Genomic DNA, 23,804 nt, shown 5'->3' with positions numbered 1-23,804 from the left:
GTCCCATTTGTTTATTTTTGCTTCTGTTTCCCTTGCTTGAGGAGACATATCCAAAAAAAATATTGCTGAGACTGACGTCAGAGAGTGTACTGCCTATGGTTTCTTCTAGGGCCTTCATGGTTTCAGGTTTTAATGTCTAAGTCGTCAATCCATTTTGGGTTTATTTTGTATAAGGTGTGAGAATGTAGACCAGTTTGATTCTTTTGTGAGTAGCGTCTAGTTTTCCCAACACCATTTATTGAAAAGGGTGTCTTCCCCACTGTATATTCTTGCCTCCTTTGTCATAGTTGTATTGACCATATAAGTGTGGGATAATTTCTGGGCTCTCTATTCTGTTTCATTGATTGTTGTGTCTGTTTTTGTGCCAGTACCATACTGTTTTGATTACTGTAGCTTTGTCGTATAGTTTGAAATCAGGGAGTGTAACGTCTCCACATTTGTCCTTTGTTCTTAAGATGGCTTTGGTTATTTGGGTCTTTTATATTTCTATAAAAATTTTCAAATTATTCTAGTTCTTTGAAAAATGGCATTTTGATAGGGATTGCACTGAATTTGTAGATTGCCTTGGGAAGTATGGTCCTTTTAACAATATTAATTCTTCAGGCCATGAGCATGGTATATCTTTCCATCTCTTTGTGACATCTTCAGTTTCTTTCATCAGTGTGTTACAGTTTTCCAAGTACAGGTCTTTTGCATCCTTAGTTAGATATATTACTAGATATTTTATTCTTTTTGATGTGATTGTAAGCTGGATTGTTTTCTTAATTTCTGTTTCTGATAGTTCATTGTTATATAGAAACACAACAGATGTCTGTATATTAATTTTGTATCCTCAAACTTTACCAAATTCATTGATGAGCTCTAGTAGTTTTTTTGGTGGTGTATATAATACCATGTCATCTGCAAACAGTTACAGTTTTACTTCTTCCTTTCCAATTTGGACAATTTTACTTCTTCCTTTCCACTTTGGATTCCTTTTATTTCTTTTTTATTGTCTGATTGCTATGGCTTAGGTAAAAGTGGCAAGAGTGGGCATTTTTGTCTTGTTCCCAATCTTAGAGGAAAAGCTTTTTGCCATTGATTATGATGTTACATGTGGGCTTGTCATATATAGCCTTTATCATGTTGTGATGGTTACCTCTGTACTCACTTTGTTGAGAGTTTTTGTCATAAATGGATGTTGAATTTTGTCAGAAGCATTCTCTGTATCTATTGAGATGATCATATGAATTTATTCTTCAGTTTGTTAATGTGGTGTATCACATTGACTGATTTGCAGATATTGAACTGTACTTGCCTTTCTGGGATAAGTCTCACTTGATCATATATGATTCTTTTAATGTATGTTGAATTCAGTTAACATTTTGTTGAGGGTTTTGTATCTATGTTCATCAGTGATATTGGCCTGTAATTTTCTTTTTTTGTTGTGTCTTTGCCTGGTTTTGGTGTTAAGGTGGTGCTGGCCACGTAGAATGAGTTCAGAAGCATTTCTTTGTCTTCAATTTTTTGGAATAGTTTGAGAAGGATAGGCATTAATTCCTCTGTAAATATTTGGGAGAATTCATGTGTGAGCTCTCTGGTCCTGTACTTTTGTTTGTTGGGTTTTTTTAAATTACTGATTCAGTTTCATTACTGGTAATTATTCTGTTCATATAATCTTTTTTTTCCTCATTCAGTCTTGGAGATTGTTCATTTCTGTGAATTTATCATTTCTTCTAGGTTGTCCATTTTGTTGACATATAAAATATGCCAATATAGTAGTCTCTTATGATCCTTTATATTTCTGTGGTGTTGACTGTAACTTTTCATTTCTGATTTTATTTATTTGGATCCTCTCTTGATGAATCTGGCTTAAGTTTTATCTATTTTGTTTATTTTTCAAAGAGCCAGCTTTTAGTTTCTTTATCTTCTCTTTTTTTTTTTTTTTTTAGTGTCTACTTCATTTATTTCTGCTGTAATCTTTATTATTTCTTTCCTTCTACTAATTTTGGTCTTTTTTTTTTTTTTTTTTTTTTACATGTAAGAATAGGTTGTTTGAGGTTTTCTTGTTTCCTGAGGTAGGCTTGTATCACTATAAACTTCCCTCTTAGAACTGCTTTTGTTGTGTCCCATAGATTTTGGATTGTTGTGTTCCTATTTTCATTTGTCTCCAGGATTTTTATTTCCTCTTTGATTTCTTCAGTGACCAGTTGGTTGTTTAGTAGCTTTTTTTTTTTTTTGCAGTACACGGGCCTCTCACTGCTGTGGCCTCTCCCGCTGCAGCGCACAGGCTCCGGATGCACAGGCTCAGCGGCCATGGCTCACGGGCCCAGCCGCTCTGCGGCATGTGGGATCCTCCCGGACGGGGGCATGAACCCGCGTCCCCCGCATTGGCAGGCGGACTCTCAACCACTGCGCCACCAGGGAAGCCCTAGTAGCATATTTTTAGCTTCCACATGTTAGTGTGTTTTGCAGTTCTTTTTCTTATAGTTGATTTCTAATCTCATAGCACTGTGGCTGGAAAAGATCCTTGGTATTATTTCAGTCTTCTTAAGTTTATTGAGACTTGTTTTGTGGCCTGGCATGTGATCTATGCTGAAGAATGTTCCAGGGATGTGTATTCTGCTGCTTTGGGGTTGAATGTTCTTTATATATCTATTAAGTTCACCTGATTTAATGTGTGAAGGCCAGTCAGTGTTGTCTTATTGATTTTCTGTCTGGATGATCTGTCCATTGATGTAAGTGGGGTGGTAAAAACCCCTACTACTATTGTGTTACTGTCAATTTCTTTCTTTATGTTTGTTAATACTTGCTTTCTGTATTTAGGTGCTCCTTTATTATGTGCATGTATGTTACAATTGTTATATCTTCTTGTGGGAAGATTATCATTACCTAATGCTCTTTTTTTTCTCTTCTTAATTCTCTTCTTTGTCTCTTGTTACAATCTTTGTTTTAAAGTCCATTTTGTTTAATATAAGTATTGCTGTTCCAGCTTTCTTTTCATTTCCATTTGCATGGAATTCCCTTTTCCATTTCTTCACTTTCCATCTGTGTGTGTCTTTAGATCTGAAGTGAACCTCTTGTGGGAAGCATATATATTGGTCTTGTTTTTGTATCCTTTCAGCCACTCTGTCTTATGATTGGAGCATTTAGTCCATTTACATTTAAGGTAATTATTGATAGGTATGTACTTATTGTCATTTTGTTAATTGGGGGTTGTTTTGCACTTTGTTCCTTTGTTCTTTTCCTTTCTTCCCTTGTGATTTGATCACTATCTTTAGTGTTACGTTTGGATTTCTTTCTCTCTTGTGTGTGGGCACTACTACAGATTTTTGGTTTGTGGTTACTGTGAGGTTTATATATACAGTTTCTTAAGATGATGGTCACTTAAGTTCGAATGCATTTTAACAGCCCTGCATTTTTACTCCTTCCCACCCACATTTAATGTTTTTGACATATTTTACATCTCTTTGTTTTGTGTATCCCTTAACTACTTATTGTGAATATAGATGATTTTAAGTGGTTAATCTACTACCTTTACTGTATGCTTGCCTTTACCAATGAGATTTTTCCTTTCGTAGGTTTCATATTTCTAGTTGTGGCTTTTTCTTTTCCACTTAGAGAAGTCCCTTTAACATTTCTTTTAAAGCTGGTTTAGTGGTACTGAGCTCTTTTAGCTTATCCTTGTCTGTAAAACTCTCTCTTTCAAACCTAAATAATAGCGTTGCTGAGTAGAGTATTGTTGATTGTAGGTGTTTTCCTTTCATCATTTATAATATATCATGCCACTCCCTTATGGCCTGCAGAGTTTCTGTTGAAAAGTTGGCTGACAGCCTTATGGAAATTCTTTTGAATGTAACTAGTTACTTTTCCCTTGATGCTTTTAATATTCTCTCTTTATCTTTAATTTTTGCCATTGTAATTACAGTGTGCTTTGGTGTGGACCTCTTTGGGTTGATCTTGTTTGGGACTTTCTGTGCTTCCTAGACCTAGATGTCTGTTTCCTTTCACGGGTTAGGGAATTTTTCAGCTATTATCTTTTCAAATAAGTTCTCTGCCCTTTTCTTACTCTCTTCTCTTCTGGAACCCCTGTAATTTGAAGGTTTGCTTGAAATTTTCCCAAGGTCTCTTAAACTGTCCTCCTTTTTAAAAATTCTTCCTTTTTTCTGTTTGGCTTGGGTGATTTCCATTTCACTGTCTTACATTGTCACTGATCTGTTCCTCTGTATCATCTAATCTACTGTTGATTCCTTCCAGTGTATTTTCTATTTCAGTTATTATATTCTTCAGCTCTGGTTCTTCTTTGTATTTTCTAACTCTTGTTAAACTTCTCACCGTGTTCATCCATTCTTCTGAGTTTGTTGAGATCTTCATGATCACTCTTTGAACTCTTTATTGGATAGATTGCTTATCTCTTCTTTGCTTAGTTCCTCTAGGGTTTTATCGTGTTCCCTCATTTGGAACATATTCTTTTGTCACTACACTTTGCTTAATTCTCCATGTTTACTTGTATGTATTAGGTAGGTTCATTACCAGGCCCTACCTCATGCAGGGCCTGGGCAAGGCTGCGTACTGATGCAGTAGCTACACTGCCAGGGAGTGCTGTTTCTGGTCAGCTGGTGAGTGTTGGCAGCTCCCATGGCAGCTGGCTGAGGGTACCTGGATCCCTATGCTGGTGCTGGCCCACTTGTGGGCAGGGCTGGTGCCTTGAAAGTCCTGGAGCTACTCCCAGCCTGCTGGTGGGTGGTGCTGGTTCTTGAGTGACTTGCTGGGGGGCCTGAGTGAGCCTGGGGCTGGGGCCAGCCCACAGGTTGTCAAAGCTGGTTCCCAGCACCAATAGTTAGAGGGAGGACTTCAGAATGGTGCTTGCCAGCATCAGTGTCCTAGTGGTAGAACCAGCTCCCAAAATGGCTGCCACCAGTGTCCCCATGGGGAGTCCCTCCTGCCTCTCTGGGAGGCTTCTGCAAGATCAGTAAGTGGGCCTGACCCAGGTTCCTCTCAAATGACTGCTTCTGTGCTGGGTCACAAAGCATTGAGATTTTGTGTGTGCCTTTGAAGAGCAGAGTCTGTTTCCTACAGCCCTCCTGCTCTTCCATACACAAGCCCCACTGGCCTTCAAAGCTAGACATTCTGGGAACTCATCTTCCCAGCGCAGATTCCTGAGACTTTGGATCCTGATGCAGGGCTTTGCTTCTTGGGAAGAACCTCTGTAGTTGTGATTATCCTCCTGTTTGTGAGTTGCCTACCCAGAGGTGTGGAACTTGACTATATTGCATTTCCATCCCTCTTACCCATCTTGTGCTTCTTTCTTTATATCTTTAGTTGTGGAAAGTCTTTTCTGCTAGCCTTCGGGTCATTCTCACCAATAGTTTCTCTGTAAATAATTGTAATTTTGGTGTGCACATGCGGGGAGATGAGCTTAGGATCTTTCTACTCCACCATCGTGGCCACCTATTTAATCAGTTTTATGGTACCTTTGCTCAGTCAGCTTTTTAAGTCTACTTAAAACAGAAATGTGCATGTTATCTTGGGCTACTCTTTGCTGGAAAAGTTGATAGCAAATTCATAGGTATATGATGTTATTGCTGTATTCTTACTGTTTAAAAAAAAGCAAATAAGCAAAACCCTAACTAATTCTTCATTCATGTGACTTAAGAATAGTGTTTCTCTAACTCCATTAACCATTTGAATTCCATATGGCCTTCTTGCAGTGTGATCTAACTGCATTTTCTTCATTGTAAGAATTATTAGGAACTTCTGTTTGGTGTAGTTTCTAATGTTGAAATGATCAGTAAATGTTAATTGTTCATTGAATCATTACCATGGAAACTCGGATGTTACATCAGTTAGTTATAATCTATAACTTATTTACCTAAATTTACCATTAAAATTATTAAATTAATTACTATTATAAAGCAACTGGAAGAGTCCTGGCAAATAGTGCTGTATGTTTTTTTTTTATATAACTTTATTAATTAATTTATTTTATTTTTGCTGTGTTGGGTCTTTGTTTCTGTGCAAGGGCTTTCTCTAGTTGCGGCAAGCGGGGGGCCACTCTTCATCACGGTGCGTGGGCCTCTCACTATTGCGGCCTCTCGTATTGCAGAGCACAGGCTCCAGACGCGCAGGCTCAGTAGTTGTGGCTCACGGGCCTAGTTGCTCTGTGGCATGTGGGATCCTCCCAGACCAGGGCTCGAACCCGTGTCCCCTGCATTAGCAGGCAGATTCTCAACTACTGTGCCACCAGGGAAGCCCCGAGTGCTGTATCTTATTAGCAGATATTACTTAGCAGTCTTATTGTTTTTTTTGGCAAGTGTGAAAACTAAATTCAGATATTCTTTAAGATTTAAATTTCTGGTCTTTAGGTGTAACATCTCTTTGCAGGAATTATAATTGTTTTATTTAAAAAAATAGAAGGTACTAAGTTCTCAGTACTGAATTCAAATATCTATTGATAGCTCTGTTGTAATGTTTTCAACGTGAGTGAGTTAGGGGACAGGGACATGTCAGTTTCATCAAGGGGTCTGAAAAAAAATGCAAAACCCTGCTCATTTTTAAGGGCTGCTGGTCTCCAAATTTAGCTTCTTCTTAAGGACTTAAGAAAAATTTGTTAGCTCACCCTAGCTGTATGATACTAACTTAATAAAAACTTCAGCATTTTTTAGTAACCACAGTTTATATATGATGGATCATTTTTATTACTAAGTAATTTTTCCACAGTATTAAACCCTGATCTCTTGTTAATGTGATAGGTTTAAAAGTTTGGTTGGATATTACTCTTGTATTTTAACCCCTCAACCCTTTTTATAAGATTTTAAGTGGAAGTGAAATCTTATACATGGAACTGTAATATGTAATACAGGTAGTATTCATTACCACATATTTGCTTATAAGTTCAGATTTATAAAACATTTGCTTATTTTATTATAAATGTGAACAGTAAGCAGTTTGGTTTTTTTTTTTTGCGGTATGCGGGCCTCTCACTGTTGTGGCCTCTCTCGTTGCGGAGCGCAGGCTCCGGACGCACAAGCTCAGCGGCCATGGCTCACGGGCCCAGCCATTCCATGGCACGTAGGATCTTCCCGGACCGGGGCACGAACCTGTGTCCCCTGCATCGGCAGGCGGACTCTCAACCACTGCGCCACCAGGGAAGCCCGAGCAGTTTTGATAATATAAAACATTTCAATATTATTAGACTCAACATATTTTTTTTTCTAATTTTGTTGTACAGTATTGAGAAAATGCCACCTTACACAGATAAGTAATTGATAACAGTGTTTTGAAGCTTGCCTTATAATATTAATTTGTCATTCTAGCAGCTAGAAAGAGTAGTAAGGACTTTGAATTTCAAAGTTGACTCACTAAATATCCATTATTTACATTTCCTGATTGTTGGAAAGGGCTTTGGAGTCAAACATGATTCTCTTTTCTGCTAGCTATATGACAAGTTGGATTAATTTTTTAACCTCTCCAAGCCTTGGGTTCCTCATTTACCACATAGACATTGTAATTTTTTACCTCATGAAGTTTTTGGATTAAATAAGCTAAATACTTGTGTTAAAGTATGCTTTTCAAAAAAGGGAAGTTACTACTAAGCAAACAGAGAATGAACACGTATCACAGTTTTTATTCCACTTATTAAATGAGGGAACCAGTAAGATGGTAATCCAGTCTAGAGTGCATTTGTGAATCTAGCTATTTATAGGCAGTGTTAACACAGGATTGCTGAGTTAGACAGAAACTGGTTAATATCCAACAAGACCATAAACTTAATCTTTGTAGTCACCTTTTCAACTGGGCAGAAATTATTTACTTCTCTACTGGATAAAAATTTATAGGTAAACATATAACTTCACTAAATCTGGGATTTTTTAATCAATAGCAAGTAGTGAGTTGAAGTACATTCCGCTAAATCAGGATTTTTTTAACCTCAGCATTATTGACATTTAGGGCTAGATAATTCTTTGTGGTGGGGTGTTGTCTTGTGCATCGTAGGACTTTTAGTAGCATCCCTGACTCCTCCTTACTAGATGTCTGTAGACCTTCCCTCCTCCAGTGTAGCAACAAAAATGTCTCCAAGACATTGTCAGATGTTCCCTGGGGGGCAAAATTGTGTCTGGTTGAGAACCATCGCCCTAGATAATCTTAAGTGGCCTTTGTACCCATATAACATTGTAAGAATATACTGCCTAATTTTCCCCTTTTTTCTAAGTTTTTGGTAATTTTTCTTACACTAATTTTTTTTTTTTTTTTTCGGTACACGGGCCTCTCACTGTTGTGGCCTCTGCCGTTGTGGAGCACAGCTCTCCGGATGCGCAGGCTCAGCGGCCATGGCTCACGGACCCAGCCACTCCACGGCATGTGGGATCTTCCCAGACTGGGGCACGAACCCGTGTCCCCTGCATCGGCAGGCAGACTCTCAACCACTGCGCCACCAGGGAAGCCCTCTTACACAACCACTGCGCCACCAGGGAAGCCCTCTTACACTAATATTTCTTACACATGTAAAGCACTTTGCCCAATGCCTGACAAGTAGTAGATAATTATTAAATAATAACTGCTATTACTAACAATGATGCCACTATTATTGTTATTATTACTAATATCTTGTTCCTTAAGCAGTTTGAAAATCAGTATTTGTAGAATGTATTTCTGATACTGATTTATTAAACAGTGTCATTAAAAGCAAACAAACAAAAAAATCCCAAGATACTTCAGTGCTTATCTGTCAGATTCACTCACTTTCAAAACAGTCAGAATTACGTTTTGCATGTAAAGACCCAAATTCATATTCCTCACATTCTCTCTGCAGTTTTAAGTGTCATAAATTTTAATCAAAAATATATTGCTTGGGCTTCCCTGGTGGCGCAGTGGTTGAGAGTCTACTTGCCGATGCAGGAGACGCGGGTTCGTGCCCCGGTCCGGGAAGATCCCACATGCCGTGGAGCGGCTGGGCCCGTGAGCCATGGCCGCTGAGCCTGCGCGTCCGGGGTCTGTGCTCCGCAACGGGAGGGACCACAACAGTGAGAGGCCCGCATACAGCAAAAAAAAAAAAAGCCAAAGCATAGAAAATAATCTTTGGAAGAGTGAATAAATCAGTGATCTATCTATCAGTGAAATAAATTGCTTGACTTTTTGCTTTTAAACCTTCTACATGGTTTGGATATACATCAAAATTGGTTCAATTACATTTCCCAAAAATTTAAGTTATTTTGATGTATTAAAAATATTTACATCTCACTGAACTTTTTCAATGTCAGAGTTTAATTCTGTTCCTATTCTCTTTAATTTTACCAGATAATTGCCTTTTTTTTTTATTGAATGGTGTAGCGAGGAATCAAGGCACAAAATATGTGATTGAGGCACTCTTTTTACATTAAACTATATTGTAAATTAGCGTAGAATGTTTAGTGTTGTTGTAAGAATGCATCATACTCAATATGTTCTGGGCTCATCTGTCGAACTACGTAATGAGTCCCTTGCTGCAACCTCTTGCCTCTCCCCCAAAGTAGCCAGCATATATTTTTCAGCATAGTGGTTCTACACCTGTTGTATCTCATTCTCATGGAGGAGGTAGCAATGCTTATACATTGCAGCGGGTGGAGCTTCTGGGATGAATCCAATCCTGGATTAAATTTTAAAGATATTAGAAGGCTTTGGGCTCTTACAAAGTGGTGCTGAATGAGTAGTTTCATTCTGGGAATTTGAAAGTTTTATCATATAGGAAAAAGAAACAACATCTTAATTCCATTCGTATTATGCCAACCTGATCTCTGCTGTGGGGGTGGAAATAGCCGAAGAATGCAACATTCTCATATAAATTTTTTAAAAGAGTGCTTTGGGTCTGTATTACATGTTCAAGACAGTCAGCAAGCAACATGTACCAAGGCATTTTTCTGGAATTTCAGTCTTGGATCGATTGAAGTGCTCAGGGTCTGAAAAAATGTCTCCTGGCATTAAAAACTTGGATTGCTTTTTCTCCGATGTCATGCCACTGTAAAGTAGCATGCACCAACAGCACAGTATCCTTACTGTTTGGGTGTAAGGTGGGTTTGAATACTTCTAAAAAAGCTTAGTTTTAAAATCCAGTAGTATTTCAGCAAAGAAATAATTATAATTCAGATTAGATAGTTCAATTGACTTTAATTCATGGTATATAATTCCCTGTCCTTTTTGTGTATCTGATACAAGTAAAGAATTGGTTTGTGTACAGTGAAAGTGTAATGGAAAAATTGTTTTTTGACAGTTTTCATACAGGCTGTATGTAAAGTGTTGTCATTATCCATTAATGAAGATTAATTATTGACTTGTTTTTTATGTTTTGCTACTGTGGAAAATTAAATATACAGGAAACAACGTTGATGTGGAGGACTGGAAATGCCTTCTAGTATCATTTGTTGGAAGAAATTATTGGTGGCAGGTTTTGTGTTTAACGTCACAGGCTTTGTAATTTTGGTACTAAATCAAATGTTGGTTGGTATTAAGACTGTGTAGGGGGGAAAAAAGCTTTTAAACAATACAAACAACAAAAGAAACATGACCCTACCCGTACCCTATTAACATAACCAGTGGTTATGTTAATTTGTGATATGATGTATATATAGAAAGAAAATAAATGTAAAGTTTGCCTTAAAGATTAATGGTTTCCTTATATTAAATGGCATAAGGAACCGATGTATTTTTACCGATTTCTGTAATAAGAAAATAGCGTATGATTTAAAACCAAGTTGAAAGCAGGAAGAGCTTTCTAATGAATATAGTATTTGGGGAATAATTACTTATTCTGAAGTATGGTTTTTGAATGAAACCTTTTTCTTAGTTTTTGTAGGACTGAAACTTCCCAACTGATGATGTGAAGAGGTGTCCAAGTTGCTAATTGACTAAAAAAATTATACTGAGAATGTTTTTTATCCATTTATTTGAGAATATATTGCTTTTCTGGTCCCCTAAGGCTTTTATTTCTCCCCACTTTAAACTCTTTGCAATGTCAGAGAAATCTTATTTTCCTAATGATATTTCAGAAATTTTCAGAAACATTTAACATGGAAAGATTGTGCAAGAAAAATATGCTGCTTATGGGAACAGGTTTTTAAAGAGTTTAAGATTTGTATTGGTCATTAAACTGAACCAGTGTGAAATTCATATGCATGGTTTAAATAGCTCAGGCTACATTTTTGTTTTTCCCTGAGTGTCAAGCCTGCTTTTTTCACACGGTATGCGCAACAGGATGTCTTAGGAGAAGGGTTTTGAATTTTTTAAATAATATTTTTACAAAGTCAACCATACTAAAATTTTTCCTTCTTTTGTATTTAGGCAAATTAAATACCTTATGAGGTATTATAAGATGTTTTAAGAATGCTGTCCTTATCACAGAATCAGTTTTAAGAAGTTGGTATACCATTGCTCATAATTCGTTTAATAATGTCTGTGAACTTCACCTCTACCCCCAGCACCCCCACCACCCCTTAAACCACTTTCATCCTGTGGTTCACAGAATACCACTTGAGGTTCTTGTTTGCCCCCTGGTGGGAAAATTGAGAAAATGTTTTATTGAGAATGTCTTGCTGTGCTCATACTTGGCGATTTAAGATAGTTAAAAGGACATCTAATTCATTATACTTATCCACTTAGGAAATCATTAGATAATTTAATTTGTATAGTAAAAAAGAATGTTTTTTCTTTGCTTAAACTTTTGTGGGTAGAATTTTTCAAGCCTTTTTTCGAAATTGTTTGAATTATACAGCAGATAGCATTGATAAAAGACTGTACAGGTTGCCCCCACTATCCAAAAGTAGAGCGTTCCTATGAAACCCTTCTGAAAGCCAAAGGAAGCAATTACCTTAGGACATATCTTACTAAATGGATGTAGGAAATAAATTGAGATAAAGCACAGATACTCACAGACACAGTTCAAAGCTGTGGCAGCTTGACTTGTAGTTCCCAGGGAAGGAGCTTGGCGGTGCCGCTCTCCCTGCTTGCGAGATGCAAAACAAGTGATGAACACTATTTTTGCTTTTTGCCTTTGTTCGTAAAAACCAAAATCTTCTTCGGATTTCTTTCAGTTAGGGAAAACAGGTAATAATGTAGGTCTTCATAAAAGCGAAGGGGCCTAAAGTGAACTTCGAAAAATGGAGGAATACCTGAGTACAGAAATAAAGTTTCTAAGACTGCAAGTGTCCTAGCTGCATGTTTCATTAATGTATTTTTATATATTCAGAATTCATCATTTAAAGCATTGTATCTAAATACAACTAAATTTGGATTTAAAATTTTAATATGCAATCAAAGCAGAGCACTTTTGGGGAGGACAGGGGAAAATACTAATAAAAGGTGAAATTACCCTGCAACTTTTGGTTAATACATATTAAAAATAGCTTGCAGTGATAAGGATAAACAGACCTTCCTTTCCAGTGCATAAGCATAATACCAGTACTGTACGTGAGCATGAGCTTTATTTTCTAATACTGCTAGTACTTTTAATATCAATTATTGTTTGCTTACTTAGTTTATAGGTAAATAGCAAGTAAGCTACGCATGTAAATTCGAAATAATATTTTAAAATAAACTTAGTATTTTCATTTATGGCTGTGAACTTTTGAAAAGTAATAAAAGCCCCACCTTTTTTGTTGGAAATGAAATATTTTTTTAAAAGTCAGATTTCTGTGTGATGGGAGCGTACCTCTGACTGTATGAGTCTTTATGAGACAACCACCCAAGACAATTACAGTAATTGGTTATCATGAGGAAGGAGTCAACTGTTAAAGCGTCTGTGTGTGGGTAGTTAGGTTGGTAGGTAGGTAGGTGGAGTAGTATCACCAAAAGGTAAGTTACTTTCTAATGTCAGTCTCCAGAAAGAGGCTTGGTTATCTTTCATCTCTAGTATTAGAACTCAGAGTAAAGACCCTGGAGAATGTAGAGCAAATGCAGAGAGTACTCAGATTCCTAATCTAGGTTACAAAGCTGTCTAGGGTACATTTCCTTAGGGCTGGATGTTAACAGACTGAGCAGATTTATTGTGCCAGGGTGTGCCCACTCTAGATTAGAATTAGCTATTTCAAAATAGTAGATGCAATAAGACCAGAGCCTAAGATTCCTTGGGAGGAAATTAGCTGTGTTAATAAGATCAAAACTTGTATTTTGTAAAGGAGAAATTACCTTTTTTTTACTCTTCTGTAATACAAGAGTAGAAGCTCTTATAAGTTCTTGCTTTTACCAGCTGTCCCTAAGGGAAGCCATTATAAAGCTTTTTGTAATAGAACATTAAATTGTATTTGCTGGCAGCAGTTATTAAAGTGAGAGAATCCCAGAGAGAACTCAACACAGCCAGTAAAAAGTCAGGAATGTTCTTGTCAGTGTCTTCTCACAGGAAGATATCCCAAGATGCTAAGCTTTGGTGGTTCTATTTTATCAGAAGAGATGCAGTTCCCTTACAGCTATGGTTCTTGGCCTAGAATACAGGTAGCTTCAGGAACAAACATGATGTGTTAATGGAGATCAAAAAGTGTATATATAATCAGTTTTTCTTGAATGTATTTTTAAATAAAAAGAGACTTTAAAATATTTTCATATTGAAACTTGTGATAAATTGTTTGAGTAGGTTAATGGATAATTTATATGGATAATTTGTATAGGTGTAATTGTATATGTGGAGTTCACATAACATAAAAGGTAAGGCTTTTAAGAAATATTGTATGTATAGCTAGGATTCCTTGCTATATCTCCTCCTATCCTTGAAGTGATGATTTGTTTTTTGTTTTTTTTTTTTTGCTGTTAGAAGACATTTGGTGGTAAAGTTTGAGAAGCACTGTCTTTCTGTTATATAATTGCCTTCCCCTTCTCACCACCTCCCACCGCACCCTTCCCTGGAGGGAAGAAGTCTTACAGCATAGATTTGACCAATGTGGCCCATTTACTTCACTTAGTTCACTCATGCTTAAAGATTGTGTTTGCACATAATTAAATACTAAGCTGAAAATGGCTTGAAACAAGTGGACCTTTATTTTTTTCATAATTATAATCAGCTTGGAAGTATGCAGCTGCTACAGCTGCTGACATCTCGGCCTTTGCCTCATTGAAAAGGTGACTGTTGGATCTGTAGCCCCTAAAAAGAGAAAGAAGTAGAAAGGGGGAAACAGGGTGGTTTATAAAGCTAGAAGGCATCTGCTTATATTTCCCTGATTAGAACTGTGTCGTACAGACTGTCAAATGTCATAGTAGTAAGGGAAGGTAGGAAACCTAGTATTTAGCTTTATAGCCTCTATATTAGAGAAAAGCAAAGAAAACATTGTAGTATTAGGTGAAGTAACCTAAGAGTCTGACTTAATGTATAAGTGGAGTATTTTTTTCCTGAAATGTGAGTGATTGCAGACATGCTAGTAGATGTTGCTGATCAAGTGGTATGTCCATTTAGTGAAAATAAAGTAGAAAAGTCCAATTGGAGCTCTCTTCACTTCTTTCACTTCTTTGCCACAACCTTCAGAAGCAAAAGCAAACTTGCAAAAACCTACCTTTGGATTAGTTCTGTAGATGCTGAAGTATAAGGAGCATGCCCCTTTAGCCTTAGGTTATGGTATATAGTAGCTAAGGCTTCCTTCAAACCAGTTTACTAAACATTAATAGGTGACTTAAAATATCCTTATTTAAGAATACAGTTTCAAAATAGATTACAAATTGAGAAATACTTAAGGGATAATGACTAATAGCAGACCATTCATTCTAATTGGATAAGAATAATTTTTTTTTTTTTTTTTTTGCTGTACTTGGGCCTCTCACTGTTGTGGCCTCTCCTGTTGCGGAGCACAGGCTCTGGACGCGCAGGCTCAGCGGCCATGGCTCACGGGCCCAGCCACTCGGCGGCATGTGGGATCTTCCTGGACAGGGGCAGGAACCCGTGTCCACTGCATCGGCAGGCGGACTCTCAACCACTGCACCACCAGGGAAGCCCAAAGAATAATTTTTAACAGTAATGTTAAATGCCTTATGTTAAAGCACAAGCTTCCTCTAATATCTTCTCTTTTTTCTAAGATTGAATATACATTTTTCTTGGCTTTGTTGCCAAACTTTGACATTAAACCAATATCTTTAGTGTACTGTTCTGTTTTGGAATCCTTTTTTTTTTGGCCTTGCCATGCTGCTTGTGGGATCTTAGTTCCCCCACCAGGGATCGAACCCAGGCCCTCAGCAGTGAGAGCATAGAGTGCTAACCACTGGACCACCAGGAAATTCCCTGGAATCCTTTTTTATTGACTGCATGGTTTCTTCAAGGGAGAAAAGGTATTCTTCGGTAACTCCAGACTTAAGTTAATTCCTCAGTCTTTCAGTATGCTGTATTAAATTCCTTCCATAAAGTGAATGTTTAAAGTAAATAATTATTTCATGTACCAGTAAATAGTTTCTAGTAACAGTTTGTTGATAGCACTGGGCCCATAATAAGTCTACAACTAGAAATAGTTGCTTATTTGTTTTCCCTCATATCCATTTAGAACTATGGTGCTGTATTAATAATTAGCCTTTTAATGTCTTTATTTGAAAATCTATTACTTTTGAATGTAGTTTTTCTTATGTTCCTTTAAGAATGTATTGTTTATATATAGATGAAATTTTATTTTACACAATTGTTAGGAATGGAAAACTTGACAAGTTTTGAAAGAATATTTCACTTTAAGACAAACGCCACTTGTTTGATTATATAACATTGAAACAGTGGAATTATTTCAGGAAGTTAGAAGAGGATATATGTCTTTTATAATTTTTACAAAGAAAATCAGTCATTAATTGAAAATCATAGTCATTAATTGATTGACTCATTTATTGATTCATGCATTCTCTCCTCATTTCATTCAGTAATTATTTATTGAGCATCTGTGTCTGGGGATATAGCAGTGAACAGAGGAAATCCTGCTCTAATTTAGAAATTCTGTCAACAAGCATGTTGGAATAAAAACTCAGAGTAGGAAAATCTGCAGTGTGCATAATTAGTGATTGCTTTTTAAGCTCTATATTAGTTTGCTAGGGCTGTCATAACAAAATATCAGAGACTGAATGGCTTAAACAACAAAGTTTTATTTTCTCTCTCTTTTGGAAGCTGAAGTCCAAGATGCTGGCAGAGTTGATTTTTCTTAGATCTCTCTCCTTTGCTTGCAGATGGCAGTCCTCATGCTGCCTTTTCTCATCCTATTTCCTTTGTGCACAGGCGCCCCCTGGTGTGTCTCTCAGTGTTCACATTTCTTCTTCTTAAGGACCAGTCGGATTGGATTATTATACCCTAATGACTTCGTTTTAACATAATCATTTCGTTAAAAGCTGTATCTCGAAATACAGTCCGATTCTGAGGTATTGGGACTCTAGGGCTTCAACAGACGAATTTGGGGGGATCAGTTCAACCCAAAACAAGGATCTTATTAATTAAGGAAGAATTAGGACTTCAAAGTTCCACAAACATGTGAGGGAAGTTTTGAATGTGAGACATTTATGATATATCACATTCTTGGAAAACATTTTATTATAAAGTTTACTGAGCATTCATAAAGCTGGTTTGAACATGTTCTATCAGTGGTGATTGCCAAATGAATAAGTAAGGGTGCTCTGATTTTAAAATATTTATTTTAAAAATTACTTGAATTTTTCAGATTAAGAAAGTCAGTGCAGCCTCTGCTTCTCAATTTGGCCACCCTATTCCTATTTGCTACTACCAAAGAAGAAATTTCTTGAGCTTATATTTGGGAGTGGAAGGTAGGAAAGAAGACAAAGAATGTTTTGGTAATCTGAGTTTTAATTTCAAAACAGTATTATCTCTATATATGTGTACCTATGTGTGTTTGATGGCTACCTATGTTTGGGGGAACCTATTCATAATTTATATTGTAAGGATTTCAAGTTTGTAAACAATCAAAAAGTACTGATTTTTGGAATACAACTTATTTATCAATTGGGAACTGTCTATAATAACATATTGGGCAGCAGCAGAAGTTGTAGTTCCTGATTTGTCCTGCAGAAGTAGAAAGTAATGATAATTTCTGTTTGACAGTTATGTTTTGAGGAGTGAAGCAAATTGTCTATGTTTTTCTGGACTTAAGGTCCAAGAGTGGGTTTGTTCTGATAGTACAGCTGTGGGGTTTTTTTGTTTAAAGGAAAAACAAATCTATGTTAAACTATCCTTGGCATTTGCTGGAATTAAAATACATGTAAAGGAAATCTTACCCTGAATTTCATAGCCATTAAGAAATGTGGTGCACCAGACCAGTGGGAGCTCCTGGCAGAATTTTTAAAGGGATCCTCAGTTGGTTTTAGAGGGGAAAAAAGCAATTCAAGTTTGACAAATTTCACAAATTTTTAATTGAAGTATAAAAATTGAAGTATAGTTGATTCACAATATTATGTTAGTTTTGGGTATACAACGTATGTCAATATTTTTTATAGATTATACTCAGTTTAAAGTTGTTATAAAATATTGGCTAATTCCCTGTACTGTACTATATATCCTTGTAGCTTATTTTATACTTAGTAGTTTGTACCTCAAATGTAAAGTAAGTTATGATTCTTGTAAATTCCATTATGTTCTTTTCATTATTCTCGTGAAGGTAGGTGTCTGCTATACAGACTGCCTTGATCATTCCTCTTAGCTAGCAATCAGTTAACCCTCAGTGTACCTGGAAAATTATTCATCATTCTTTGTGAGCCTTTTATTTTTTATTGCTATTCTTTTTATTTTTTGAATATTTTAAGTCATTTTATAAATAAGAGGAATAATGAAAAACTTCATTTGAAATTTTAATTAGAATCTAAACATGACAAACCCAGTTTTTAAAATTAGCTTTACTAAGATATAATTGACATACAATAAACTGTACATATTAAAAGGGTACAGTTTTATGAGTTTTGACATATGTATACACCTTTGAAACCATCCCTACAATTAAGATAGTGAACATATCCATCACTCCCATGAGCTTCCTTCTTTCAATCCCTTTTTCTTGTCCTCCCAGACTATTGCTGGTTTTATTTCTGTCATTATAGATTAGTTTGAATTTTCTAGAGTTTTATATAAATGAAATAATAAAATACATTCGATTTTTTAACCTGGCTTCTTTCAGATTAATTATTTTGAGTTTCACTGACATCATTCCATTTGTCAGTAATTCCTTCTTTTTAGTTGCTGAGTAGTATTCCATTATATGTATATAACACATTTGGTTTTGAAGATATTTATACCCAAAATGTGCAGTGTCCTTTGAATATAACTAACCACTCATCAACTAACATATATGTGCATGTAATATATATCCATTTGGTACATACTGATTCAAAATACCAAATAATTTCTGGTTTTTCACTTGACATCAAAGTATGATACTTTTATAAGTTTTGATAGCTCATAATTTTGTAGTAAAGAGGACATTCATTTGTCTTTGATCCATAATTGCAAAGCATTTCATTTTTAGATTATCAACATCAATTAGTATGATCGACTCAGTGAATTTTTTCATTTTTGCATCATCTCTTTCCTTCCATTCACCTTTGTATATACACAGCTAGCTTGAACAGTTGTCTACTTATGAACTACGTGAAGAAAATTATGGTGCTTAAATATAAAATTTAAGAGTGTGCTGTCACACTTTCTTTTAGGATAGTGGTATGGTCCAAGTTATTGTCACAAAATGTTGCATAATAAAGTCCTTGACTAAGTGGATGAAAATGCTGTATTTCCTTTTTATCCTTAGTTTTTCACTCTTCTGTTCTTGAATTTGAGAAAATTTATTTAGAGTATTGTCATCTGAAGACTTGTAGTCTCAGATTTCACATATATAACCAAATTCACCATCATCATTAATGTACAGTGCTCTATTTTCATTCATTAATTCATTTCATTCTTCTGATCAGCTAGTAATTGGAAAATGTCTTTGTCAATTTTCTTCTCTTTCCCATTGATGGTGTGCAGAAAAGAATTAACATAACCTAAGTTGCTATCCTTGACAAGGTCTGCTTGCAAGGTTGGGTCCTTGGCTGGTGTCTGGGAACTTAGATTTCAAGAGGATGCCCACCACTAACTGATAAAAGTTACTGTGCCTAAACTGTTTGTGCAAACAGTATGATTTATGCTGAATAACACTTCCTTCTACAAAGGTGATGTCTGAAGGATGATGCAATAGTGATGACTTATTTCAAGATAGAATGACTTTTATTCTATATATAAAAAGTAAATTTCCTCTTTGTTAAATGGAAGACCTTACGAAAGAACAAAAATTATGGGAAAGCAATCCTTTTTATTTTATATTGGAGTATAGTTGATTAAAAATGTGGTGTTAGTTTCATGTGTACAGCAAAGTGACTCAGTTTTCCATATACATTTATCTATTCATTTTCAAGTTCTTTTCCTACTTAGGTTATTACAAAGTATTGAACAGAGTTCCCTGTGTTATACAGTAGGTCCTTGTTGGCTATCTATTTTAAATATAACAGTGTGTATATGTCAATCCCAAACTCCCAGTCTATCCCTCCCCACCACCCTTCTCCCCTGGTAACCATAAATTCGTTCTCTAAGTCTGTGAGTCTGTTTCTGTTTTTGTAAGTAAGTTCATTTGTATCATGCAATCCTTACAAATAGTTAGAATTGCTTAAAACACACACACACACACACACAAACACACACACAAACTAGAACTGGGTTCATTAAATCCTGATGGTCTACAAAAGGTTTAATAAAGTGTAGTTTCTTAGTCAGTTGCATGCTATTTAAAATTTGCGTTTATTAAATATTGAGTAAATACAAACTAGTATGTAAGAAACATGTTAGATATAAAGAATCTCTACATAACACTAAGAATAATCAAAGAATATTTCCTAGTCCTTTAGAAGCACCCCATTTGCCCACCTCAGATCCAGTCTCATTCCTTTCATATTCAATAATCATAATTCTGTATTTAGAATTCCTTATTTTTCTTTATAATTTTTAAACAATTGTTTTGCACAGTTTTGGACTACTGGGTAATGGTGTGACTATTCATTTTTTTGCCTACTTTTCTTTCTGTTGGATTGTTTTTCTTTTCCTTACTGGTTTGTAGGAGGTTTTTAAAATATATTCGGAATTTGAATTTGTTGTTGGTTGTAAGGGTCAGAAATACCTTCTCCCATTCTATGGCTTATGGTGTTTTTTTGTCCAGCTCTTTTTTGATATCTTTTGATCATTAGAATCACATAATTTTAATGTCAAGCTACCAGTCTTTTCTGTTAAGGTTTATACATTTCATGTCTTGTTTTGAATTTTCTTCCAGAGCCAGAAGTCATAAAGGTAACATCTCATATTATATTCTAAAAGTTTTATGGTTTTGACTTTCTCATCTGCCTGAAATTAACTTTTGTTTTGGTATGAGATATAGGAGTCCCATTTCATTTTTTTCTAATGGCTATCAAGTTTTCCCAGTCTCATTTATTGACAGATTCTTTTCCATTCTCCCAGTGATCTGTATTGTGTCATAAATTCCCATATATGAGTCTGTTTCTAGATTCTTTCTTTTGTTCCACGCATAGGGTTTATCTAACCCTATGCCAATACTCATTACCTTTTTTTTTTTTTTTGCGGTACGTGGGCCTCTCACTGTTGTGGCCTCTCCCGTTGCGGAGCACAGACTCCGGACGCGCAGGCTCAGCGGCCATGGCTCACGGGCCTAGCCGCTCAGCGGCATGTGGGTTCTTCCCGGACTGGGGCATGAACCCCTGTCCCCTGCATCGGCAGGCAGACTCTCAGCCACTGCGCCACCAGGGAAGCCCAATACTCATTATCTTAATCACTACCCGTTTAAAATTATAAATGTTCTAATTGTTTACTTATATATTATTTTGTATTTTCTATACAAACAGTAATATCATTTGTGAATACTGACAGCTTAGCTGCTATCATAAAAAATGAATTCCTGGGTCAAGAGTTATGTGTGTTTTATATTTTGATAGATAGTGTTAAATTGCTGGCAAGAAAAAGCTGTTCTTATTTACATTTCCACTTATATGTTAAGAGTTTCTATTTTTTCCACACCTTCATCAACACTAGGTATCATTAGGCATTTATGTTTTTGTTGATCTGCCCAGATAAGTGTATTTCTTTATGAATGGAAGGGTGAACATCTTTTCATATTTTTTTTCTTTATTTTTTTGGGCTGTGTTGGGTCTTAGTTGAGGCACGCAGGATCTTTTGTTGCAGTGTGTGGGGCTTCTCTCTAGTTGTGACGTGCAGGTTTTTTCTCTCTCTAGTTGGGGCGCACAGGCTCCAGGGTGCGTGGGCTCTGTAGTTGTGGTGTGCGGGCTCCAGAGTGCATGGGCTCTGTAGTTTGCATCACGCGGGCTCTCTTGTTGAACACCATGAACTCAGTACTTGTGGCGCTCAGGCTTAGTTACCCCACGGCATGTGGGATCTTAGTTCCCCAGCCAAGGATCAAACCCGCATCCTCTGCATTAGAAGGCGGATTGTTTACCACTGGACCACCAGGGAAGTCCCTACATCTTTTCATATTGTTTATTGGCTGTTTGTAATTCCTTTTTAAATGAATTGCTGGTTTATGCCTCTTACTAATTTTTTAAATGGAGTAATAAGACTTTATTATACATTAGAAAACTGGCTTTTTTGTAGTATAATTCTACCCCAGCCCCACAACCAGTCAGAATGTTAAGTTAGTGATATAGATGTTTTAAACTTTGTGTATTCAGATTTATTAGTTTTTTTGTTTGTTTCTAGATGTCCTTTCTTACTTAGACTTTGCCATTCCAAGAGTGCAAACAAATTTACCATTTTTAAAAAAAATTTTTATTTTATTTTATCTTTTTAACATCTTTATTGGGGTATAATTGCTTTGCAATAGTGTGTTAGTTTCTGCTTTATAACAAAGTGAATCAGTTATACATATACATATGTTCCCACATCTCTTCCCTCTTGCGTCTCCCTCCCTCCCACCCTCCCTATCCCACCCCTCCAGGCAGTCACAAAGCACCGAGCTGATCTCCCTGTGCTATGCGGCTGCTTCCCACTAGCTATCTACCTTACGTTTGGTAGTGTATATATGTCCATGCCTCTCTCTCGCTTTGTCACAGCTCACCCTTCCCCCTCCCCATATCCTCAAGTCCATTCTCTAGTAGGTCTGTGTCTTTATTCCTGTCTTACCCCTAGGTTCTTCATGACATTTTTTTTTCTTAAATTCCATATATATGTGTTAGCATATGGTATTTGTCTTTCTCTTTCTGACTTACTTCACTCTGTATGACAGACTCTAGATCTATCCACCTCATTACAAATAGCTCAATTTCGTTTCTTTTTATGGCTGAGTAATATTCCATTGTATATATGTGCCACATCTTCTTTATCCATTCGTCTGATGATGGACACTTAGGTTGTTTCCATCTCCGGGCTATTGTAAATAGAGCTGCAATGAACATTTTGGTACATGACTCTTTGGATTATGGTTTTCTCAGGGTATATGCCCAGTAGTGGGATTGCTGGGTCATATGGTAGTTCTATTTGTAGTTTTTTAAGGAACCTCCATACTGTTCTCCGTAGTGGCTGTACCAATTCACATTCCCACCAGCAGTGGAAGAGTGTTCCCTTTTCTCCACACCCTCTCCAGCATTTATTGTTTCTAGAGTTTTTGATGATGGCCATTCTGACTGGTGTGAGATGATATCTCATTGTAGTTTTGATTTGCATTTCTCTAATTATTAATGATGTTGAGCATTCTTTCATGTGTTTGTTGGCAGTCTGTATGCTTTTTTTGGAGAAATGTCTATTTAGGTCTTCTGCCCATTTTTGGATTGGGTTGTTTGTTTTTTTGTTACTGAGCTGCATGAGCTGCTTATAAATTTTGGAGATTAATCCTTTGTCTGTTGCTTCATTTGCAAATATTTTCTCCCGTTCTGAGGGTTGTCTTTTGGTCTTGTTTATGGTCTCCTTTGCTGTGCAAAAGCTTTCAAGTTTCATTAGGTCCCATTTGTTTATTTTTGTTTTTATTTCCATTTCTCTAGGAGGTGGGTCAAAAAGGATCTTGCTGTGATTTATGTCATAGAGTGTTCTGCCTATGTTTTCCTCTAAGAGTTTGATAGTTTCTGGCCTTACATTTAGGTCTTTAATCCATTTTGAGCTTATTTTTGTGTATGGTGTTAGGGAGTGATCTAATCTCATACTTTTACATGTACCTGTCCAGTTTTCCCAGAACCACTTATTGAAGAGGCTGTCCTTTCTCTCCTTTCTCCACTGTACATTCCTGCCTCCTTTATCAAAGATAAGGTGACTATATGTGCCTGGGTTTATCTCTGGGCTTTCTGTCCTTGTCCATTGATCTATATTTCTGTTTTTGTGCCAGTACCATACTGTCTTGATTACTTTAGCTTTGTAGTATTGTCTGAAGTCAAGGAGCCTGATTTCTCCAGCTCCGTTTTTCTCAAGATTGCTTTGGCTTTTTGGGGTCTTTTGTGTTTCCATACAAATTGTGAAATTTTTTGTTCTAGTTCTGTGAAAAATGCCAGTGGTAGTTTGTTAGGGATTGCATTGAATCTATAGATTGCTTTGGGCAGTAGAGTCATTTTCACAATGTTGATTCTTCCAATCCAGCAACATGGTATATCTCTCCATCTATTTGTATCATGTTTAATTTCTTTCATCAGTGTCTTATAATTTTCTGCATACAGGTCTTTTGTCTCCTTAGGTAGGTTTATTCCTAGATATTTTATTCTTTTTGTTGCAGTGGTAAATGGGAGTGTTTTCTTGATTTCAGTTTCATATTTTTCATCATTAGTGTATAGGAATGCAAGAGATTTCTTTGCATTAATTTTGTATCCTGCTACTTTAC

At 36.4% G+C, this 23,804-nt stretch overlaps 1 protein-coding gene across 7 annotated transcripts in view; it reads left to right on the top strand.

The window, feature by feature from the left end:
* Nucleotides 1-23,804, top strand: part of DLG1 (discs large MAGUK scaffold protein 1) — a 286,699-nt gene that overhangs the window by 61,425 nt on the left and 201,470 nt on the right. The window lies entirely within an intron of this gene.

This window comes from Aethalodelphis obliquidens, unplaced genomic scaffold (genome assembly GCF_003676395.1).
Source record: "Aethalodelphis obliquidens isolate GAN/ISIS:26980383/991018 unplaced genomic scaffold, ASM367639v1 scaffold1, whole genome shotgun sequence".
Classification (NCBI taxonomy): domain Eukaryota; kingdom Metazoa; phylum Chordata; class Mammalia; order Artiodactyla; family Delphinidae; genus Aethalodelphis; species Aethalodelphis obliquidens.
The sequence above is the reverse complement of the archived record's forward strand: the minus strand, read 5'-3'. Positions and strand labels throughout refer to the sequence as shown.